Raw genomic sequence first — 9426 nt, forward strand, 5'->3', positions numbered from 1 at the left:
CATCACTGGCCCTAACCAGGTTATTCATAGAATCACGGGCATGGTCTCATGTTCCTCACCTAACATCATACATGCCATCATGTGCCAACAATGCCCAGATGCTTTGTATATTGGACAGACTTCAAACTCTCTTAGACAAAGAGTTAATGGGCACAAAACAGACATAAAAACATTCCTGATCTGGGATGGGAATTTTCTGGGTCATTACAGGGGCTTGTTTGCATACTTGGCTTAATCAAATTCTTGACTCCCTCCCACCCCTTTCTGCCCCTCTACTCTCTGATTTGCTCACCTTGACAATTTTTTTTCTGATTTGTCCACCTTGATTACTATTTTTGGTTCTCTGTGCCTTAAATATTGAGTCTGTTCTGGAATGGCTATGGTCTGAAGAAGTGGGTCTGTCCCACGAAAACTCATCACCTAATAAATTATTTTGTTAGTCTTTAAAGTGCTACTTGACTGCTTTTTTGTTTTGATAGTATATAGACTAGCACAACTTTCTCTCTGTTACTCCCCAGAATTTGTATGTGTACAGAGGCTGAATTTGGGGTCAGCCCATTACACTGTGAGCTTTCCTTAGCAAAGTTTGAAAAAATTGAAATACAACATTAGTGAAGGGCATTTCTTTCCTGCAATGCACTACAGATTCAATTCATCCTACATACAGTCAATGAGGCTGTAAAATCCCCACACCAGGTCTTAAGAGAGGCTTCACTGGTGCCTTGGGCTCATACAGGCCCTCTGCATCGGGATGAATGTCATCTTGACTAGATTCCAACATCTCTTGCTGTTTCTATAAGTCAGTTCACTAGAAATTCAGCCAACTCTTGTGTTCCTACATTGCTGAGAGCAGGTCTGAGTTCTAAATATGTAAAGCAAAACAATTATGAAATAGAAAAAACACTGAAACCACAGCATGTTAGCCAACAATATCCCTAGCTTATTTATTAACAATAAACAATGCCTTAATTAAAAGTAAAAGTAAAATATTTGCAACCACATTATTGAACCTTTTAAAAAGGAGGAAGTTTTGAACTACTACAACTATACTGACTAGCAAGATCTATGAGATCATATTTTAACCCACTCATAATATAGCGGGTCAATAATGGTACAACATGCTGCTCCCACTCTAATGCACCAATTTCAATCAGACTGGACTGGGTAAATCTATGTTAATCATCTCTGGTACTGTAAGGGATGAACTTGGGACCCAAGCAAGCTTCCATTAAAGTCCATGGAAAGTATCCCTTGGTGAGTGCTAATGCCCTACATTTGTACCACTACCTTCCATCAACAGCATTCAGTACTCAACTGTGTCAAAGATCTCAGACTAATAAAAGCTACTTGGAATTGGTTTTTAACCCAACTAGCAGAAAGCATCTGCAGTTAGCACTGAATGATTTGATATTGCTCAATCTTACCACTGTGAAATTCTGAAGAACATAAGAACAGCCATGCTGGGTCAGACCAAATGTCCATCTAGCCCAGTATGCTGTCATCTGACAGTGGCCAATGCCAGGTGAGAGGAAATGAACAGAACAGGTGATAATTAAGTGATTCATCCCTGGCCACCCATTCCCAGCTTCTGGCAAACAGAGGCTAGAGTCACCATTCCAGCCCTTCTTAGCTAATAGCCATTAATGGACCTATCCTCTATGAAATTATCTAGCTCTTTTTTGAACCCTCTTGGTCCTGGCAAAAAGCAGGATGACAAAAATGTAGTTCTAAGTTCTATTATGGTATTGCAGTCTTTGCCATAGCACATTGACTCAGGAACAATATGCTTTGGTATTTGTAGCAGCGGAAGACCCTTACTATTTATTCACTCCATTCTGTGGTAGGATGTTTGACATAGAAGAATTTATTCACTCATTCTGTTCCTAGAATAGTAGTTCCAGTTTGTTTGGCTGTGATTACCGTTGCGGCACACATCATTTATTATATTGATGGTGGTCCCTTTTTCAGACAACAGTCTTTAACCAACTGCTGCCACCTCTGAATGTTTATTAAGTTATAAAAGCTTTTTCAAAAAACTATAATTTCAGTTAACAACATCAACATCTCACTTGATACAATGACTAAAAGGAACAGTGTGGAAATACTATTTGCCTCTAGCGTCCTTAAATCCCTTCAAATCAGCGTTTCCCAAACTCTGTTCCGTGGAACACTGATGTTCCACACGATGTGAAGAGGTGTTCTATGGAAAAAAAAATCAATGCGAGTGACATTTTTCTTTATAAAATATTAAAAAAGAAATTATATGTTTGTCAAAAATGCTAAGTCATTTGAATATTATTTAGATTGTAGGTATATTAATATTTATAATGAATTCATAATAGTATAGTTGTTATATGACTCATGCTGAAACAGACATATAAAAACACTCTTTCCATTGAAAAAACTATGAAACGTTACTTATTTTTATTTCCCAGTAGTTTTCTGTAAAAATAACAAATTTATAAAAACACAAAATTTAAAAATATTTTTCCATACCTAATTTGTTTTGCATTTCTTTTCCATAAAAATGTTCTTTAAGCTTTAAGGAAAGACAGACATTGTTGAACAATATAGTCCTTTTTGTACAAAGGAACGACACTAACTTCACCGATCACCTGGCGCTTCTGTACCACAGCCACCAATAGATGTAAGAGAAGACGTCATACCTTGTTGACATCTCAGCTACAGCTGGCTTGAACATCTACAAGGGAAAGACTAAGACCCTGAAAATCAACATCAGTAGCACAGGGCCATTATACTCAATGGCAGGGTGCTGGAAGAAGTTGAGGTCCTCACATGCCTGGGTAGCATCATTGATAAAGAGGGGGCACCAATGCTGATGTGAGCACAAGGACTGGGAAAGCAAGAACAGCTTTTCTCCTCATGAACAACTCCTGGAATTCTAAGCAGATCAGAACTCAGACTAAGATCATGTTATTCAACTTCAGAGTCAAATCAGTCCTACTGAGCAGAAAATTGGAGAACAATAAAGCAGATTGTCCAGAAAATCCAGAGGTTTATCAATAACTGCCTCCATAAAATCCTCCAGATCCACTGGCCACCATCAACAACCAAGACCTGTGGCAACTGACTCACCAAATTCCTGCCAAAGACGAAATCAGGAAGAGACAAGTAAAAGGGAAAAGAAGGCACCCAAGAAACACTTGGCATAGAGACCTAAAGGCAGATACTAAAAAGATGGGATGTACCTGGTCAGAACTGGAAAAGATTGTCCAGGATAGGGGACACTGGCAAATGGTTCTCAATGGCCTATGCTCCAAGATGTAGGAGTGGAAGAGGATTAGTACCATCCTTCTTTCGGCTGTTATATTGATATTTTGTTTTGGGTTTGTATTTAATTTTTAATTTTATACTTAATTATAGGGTTGCTAACTGTCCTCCTATCAGAAGGAACAAATAGTTGTTCATTTAGGTGATTTTCTCTTGTTGACTTTTGCTCCTTGTAAAATAAAAGACATGTAAAAAAGCTAACTCTGATATCAACTTTTGAGCATTATGTGTAGTAGTTTATCGGTATGAACTCCTCTTCCCAGCCATACCAGCATGTATGTGTTCCACCAATGTATTCCAAGCCCAAAAGTGTTCCCTGGCCAAATTAGTTTGGGAAACACTGCTCTAAATCAATTCCAAGATTCTGGGTGGAGGCACATATTTATAAAGCCTTTCTTCCCTTTGCACGGCACTTAGCTGGCATAATAATGATGGTTCTACTTTGGCTCATGCAAATGTTTTTGGCATCATTCTTGTCAGCTGGAGTTCTTACTCTGTGTTTGTGCTTGCAGCTCTCCTAGTCAGACTTCCAAAATGTCACTAGTTAACGCCCACGAAATTACAGGAAGAAAAAGGCAGAGTTGAGACTGGCCCAAAAATCAGGCCCAAAAGTCAAATAACATTTTCAAAATGTAGGCATATCTAAGAAAACCTAAGTGCATTAGAGATGTGCTTGGTCCCTAACCAATAATTGCTTTTTTATGATTACATTCTATGGGTCAGATTCTGCCCTCTGAGGAAGCTATTTGTTACATAAAGGGGCCTAAAAGATCCGTTAATGAGCTAGTGAAGGGTTTCTCTGCCATACCAGCTCCTAAGCCAGAGCCTGCTCCCCCAGCCCCAAGTTCAGGTCATGTGACCAAGGCACTCTTATGTCCTGGTGCTCCCTGGTGGTTGGAATGGTCCCTTTTGGCCATAGGCAGCTCATATAGATTAACTCCAGTGTGCATTAGAGACTAACCAAGAGACCTGAAATTCCCTAGGCCAAGGAAACACAAAAGGTGGTATAAAGACCTCTTTGCCATTCTGCTCTGAACTTACATAGAACTCAGATCAGTTGGTACCAGAGGAGATGTTTCACCAAACCATGTTTGAACAGCTTGTACATATGGGCTACGTCTACACGTGAAGCCAACATCGAAATAGCTTATTTCGATGTAGCAACATCGAAATAGGCTATTTCGATGAATAACGTCTACACGTCCTCCAGGGCTCGCAACGTCGATGTTCAACTTCGATGTTGCGCAGCACCACATCGAAATAGGCCCTGCGAGGGAACGTCTACACGCCAAAGTAGCACACATCGAAATAAGGGTGCCAGGCACAGCTGCAGACAGGGTCACAGGGCGGACTCAACAGCAAGCTGCTCCCTTAAAGGGCCCCTCCCAGACACACTTGCACTAAACAACACAAGATACACAGAGCCGACAACTGGTTGCAGACCCTGTGCCTGCAGCATGGATCCCCAGCTGCCGCAGCAGCAGCCAGAAGCCCTGGGCTAAGGGCTGCTGCCCACAGTGACCATAGAGCCCCGCAGGGGCTGGAGAGAGAGCATCTCTCAATCCCCCAGCTGATGGCCGCCATGGAGGACCCAGCAATTTCGACGTTGCGGGACGCGGATCATCTACACGGCCCCTACTTCGACGTTCAACGTCGAAGTAGGGCGCTATTCCGATCCCCTCATGAGGTTAGCGACTTCGACATCTCGCCGCCTAACGTCGAAGTTAACTTCGAAATAGCGCCCGACGCGTGTAGCCGCAACGGGCGCTATTTCGAAGTTAGTGCCGCTACTTCGAAGTAGCGTGCACGTGTAGACACAGCTATGGTGATATCCACCTAGCAAAATCTTGTGAACAGCATCCAACTCAGACAAAATAAACCCCACACCACATATTCCCCATGTGATCGACACTAGCTTCTGTAATGTGATTAAACAAAGTCACGTTGTGATACACGCTCAAAGAAAATTCAATTCAGGCTGACACTACCAGCTAATTCCCCATCCCATAAAAACATATGGGCCAATGACATGAGTTTAATCATGGAGTTGCAGTTTCTATTTGGATCTTCTTGGCATCTGTCAGTTTGCATCAGCATCTCTGCACTATTCAGACATAGGAGTTTCGTTAAATTCCATTTCCTAGGTATAAATCTGGTAAAGGAGAAATCTTTCAGAAAAGACCATTAAGAAAGCATATTTATCATATCCCATGCATCACAGCATCCATAGCCGTCTCCTGAGAATGTGGGCAGGGCTGTTCCAGGCATTGGTGATGGAATTAGGGCTATTGGGGTGCTGCACCTTCTGGCTTGAAGTAGTCAGAACAACCTGAGCACGTGGTTTCCAGCTTCAGCACCCCTACTATCAAAAACAACAAGAAGCCCTTTGGCACCTTGTAGATGAACAGATATTTTGGAGCATAAGCTTTCGTGGGCAAAGACCTGCTTTGTCAGATGCATGAATGTATGCGGGGCAGGGGAGTGTTCAGAAGAGGATTTAAAGAGGGGGTTCTCAATAAAGGGGAGGGCCAGAGCTGACACTATTCAGTCTGGGTGGAAATGGCCCATGATCGGTAGTATACATCAAGCGTATACATCAATGTATACTACTGATCATGGGCCATTTCCACCCTGACTGAATAGAACTTGTCAGCTCTGGCCCTCCCCTTTACTGTGAACCCCCTCTTTAAATCCTTCTCTGAACACCCCTCCCCCACACTCATGCATCTTAGGAAGCAGGTCTTTGCCCATGAAAGCTTATGCTCCAAAATATGTTAGTCTATTAGGCGCCATAGGACTTGTTGTTTTTGAAGATACAGACTAACACAGCTACCTCTTTGATACTTGCCTTCTATCAAAAACATCCCAGCACCACTTGTTCCAGCACATTCTCACAATCTTTTTAAGACCATGAACACTGTGCCACCTTTCTGTAACACAGTGGTGACTGTGTGTTAGAGGTCCCATTGTGCTGAGCCTCCAAAGATACATTGGCTCTATAGCAGCTCGTACTTCTAGCTCTGAAGTTCCCTCATTCATTCCTCACTCCGTCAGTCAAGAGACCCTCTGTCCTATTTGCACACTGCTTTTACTTATGGATCCTTCCCCCAACCCTGCCCCCATCCCAATACCCCAGAGGACTGATGCCCCTTCAGCCAGCACAGGGCCCTGGTAAAGCTGTGTGCTGTTTAACTGATAGAGCACACTAGCAAAAGCAACGTAGTCAGATAGTGTTATTGTTCCACTAGCTTTTCACTATAAAAGCTGTGTAAAATGCATTAGACTATCTCAGTGCAGAACAGCAAAGCCTGTCTCAAAAATAAAGATGAGCAAAAAAAAATATTCAGTGAGGCATGCTTTGCGCAGTGCATATATTCTATCTAAAGATCATTCCTTCATGGTTAGTAACCAGATGGAGGAGCCAAGAGTCTAATTTTTATATATGCCACAAAGAGCCAACATTTCTACAGTTAAGAGAATGAAATGAGAACACTCAGTAATTTGAGGGTATTGTCCTTTTATGTGCCTTTGCTGTTCAAGACCAACATTGCTATTCTAGTCAGCTCATAAGCAGCTAAATCATTATGCAATAGGGCATCGAGTGATTCCAAATATAAACCTCAGACTTAGCTACTGGAAACTGCCTTCATTTGGACATTTCCCAGAAAGGGTTTATCTTAAAATATAACTAAGAAAATGGTAGGCAACCTGCAGCCAGGGGGCTGTGAGCATTCCATCAGTCCTATATGTGTGGCCTACGAGACATTTTATTTACAGTTGCCCACAATTCTGCTGGGTTCCATTTTTTCCTACTAGTATTACTGAAGTGATTGTGACTGTGGCAGACCCAAGACAGTGGGCTTCAGGAGCCTAGTGAACAGCCAATACACTGGGAGTTGGGGGAGTGGGTTCCTGTTTCCTGCACAGAAGACACCTGAGACTCATTAAGAGCTGGCTTGTAGCAGCAAGCTAATTAGACACCTGTGACAAGTTAAGTCGAGAAGGCTCACCTAAAAAGAGTTCTCCCAGGTAGTGGACACAGGGAAGGAGATGAAGAGTGGACGAGGAGTGTGGAAGTGCTGAGAGAGTGGAGGTTTGGAAAAAGGGGAAAGCCCAACACAGTACCTGAGTGACGGTGATAGAGGGAGTAGGTGGAGAAGTGGGCCAGGGCAAAGGCTGCTGCAGTTGGGGCGAAGGAGAAGCCATCAGTTGCCTCTAGTCAGGGTCCCTGGGTTGGAGCCCAGAGTAGTAGAGTCCCTGGGCTTTCGCTATCCCACCCCATGCCCTAAGGGGGCTGCCCCTGGAAGGATCAAGGGGGACTAAGAACTGCTGGAGCGGTTTTGCCCCTGGCTAAAGACTTGCCTGTGAGGTGGGTGGGCCTTGGTTTCAGCCCTGGGACAAGCAGCTGGTTTCCTGGTTGCAGGGCTGGGGAGAGATTGTCTGACCCCCAGTTATTCAACATTCTGTTTCATCCCCAGCACCCTGGGTGGTGTCAGATAAAATGGAATGTTGAATAACTGGCAGTCGGATAATCAGGGTTTTACTGTAGTTATAATAGACCACCTTTGTACAAACTTTTAATTCACAAGTTGATCACTTCTTTCAAGTATGTACCAAACATTTCAAAGAGATATTCAGAATACATGGTTTCATTACCTTTTGTTATGATAGTCAGAATGTATATCTATCTCTGGATAGTGCTTAAGTCAACACCTTTTGTTCTTCTGAGGACTATTAGCATTTTAATTATTTCCTCACCTTGGAAATTTTCTCCATTTTTTCTCAGGATGGGATGTGTCATCCTGTTTGTAATAGCTTACCTCAGACATAAATTGCATGCAGAGTGGTGTTTCCTATAAGCTGTGCACTCGTGTGGCCACTCAGAAGAGATTGAATGCTGCCCAGCTGATTAGCAGAGTGCCCAGAGCTAAGTCTTTTGTTTCTCCTGATGGTGCACATTCACATATGCCTCAGTAAACATAAACAAGTTTATTCTGCACATGGATTGAAAACACATGGATGGAAAAGATTATAAAGAACACTGATGCACAGGTATACTAGATAAACTGGGTGTGGGTCAACATGTGAACTGCTTAATGAGAGTATGTCTACACTAAAAAGCTACAGTGGTAGGATGGGTTCTCCCACTGTATAGATAACCTATCTTCCTGAGAGGCACTAGCTCAGTTACTAGAAGAATTCTTCCAGTTATCTAGCACTGTCTACATGGGGATTTAGGTCATATCAACACCACAGCTTAGTGGTGAGTATTTTTCACACTCCTGGCCCATGTAGTTAAACCAACCTAATTTTTGAATATAGGACAGGCCTTACATGAATGATTCCATTGGGATTACTTGGGTGGTGACTGCACATTTTTGTGAGAAAGGGATCCACAATGGTCCCAAATTTAGAAACTCAGAGAAAATAAGCCAAAAAACAGTTAGTTGCCTTGTCATCATCCTGCTGAAAATGTGCAAATTATCCATAAGGGAATGTGAAGTCAATGTACAAAATTGATATTTATCACGCTGAAACTACATCTTCAGCAGAACTAGAGACTACTGAAATAATTTGATTTGCCTAGAAATGGGCCTGCTAAGGGGTTCATGTACAGACAGTCTTTGAGGAATTCTGATTTGGGGTTCTGGTTTGACTAATTATAGACACATTGGTCATGTTGGTCAAGAGTCCAGTCCAAACCATGTGCCTCTAGTTTCATCTACCATGAGTTTCAGGTATATTCAGACGTGCAGTGCTAGTTCATACCCAAACTTTGATTATGGTTAAAATACATATACATCTTGAAATAAAAACAATGTGTCTGAATCTTGTCTCATACTAGCTTTGCACTGGTATTATTCCATGGCTATGCCACAAATTACTCTTTTCTTATGCTGAGCTACATCTGGACTGGAGGTCTCCTTACAGAAGTCTGCTGTGTCCAGACAAAGCTTCCACTTTTCCAAGACCACTCTCAGAAAAGCAGAAGCATTCTGATGGGACATGGCTGTATACTTTGTGCCAGGAGGCATTAGGCATATCTTGGAAGAGGGGCTTTTCCTGACATTTGGCTGCATATGGTCAGGCCAAATGTGGGAAAAGCCTCTCCCAGTAGGTCTGCAAAAGATATCT

This window comes from Carettochelys insculpta, chromosome 6 (genome assembly GCF_033958435.1).
Source record: "Carettochelys insculpta isolate YL-2023 chromosome 6, ASM3395843v1, whole genome shotgun sequence".
NCBI classification, from domain to species: Eukaryota; Metazoa; Chordata; order Testudines; family Carettochelyidae; genus Carettochelys; species Carettochelys insculpta.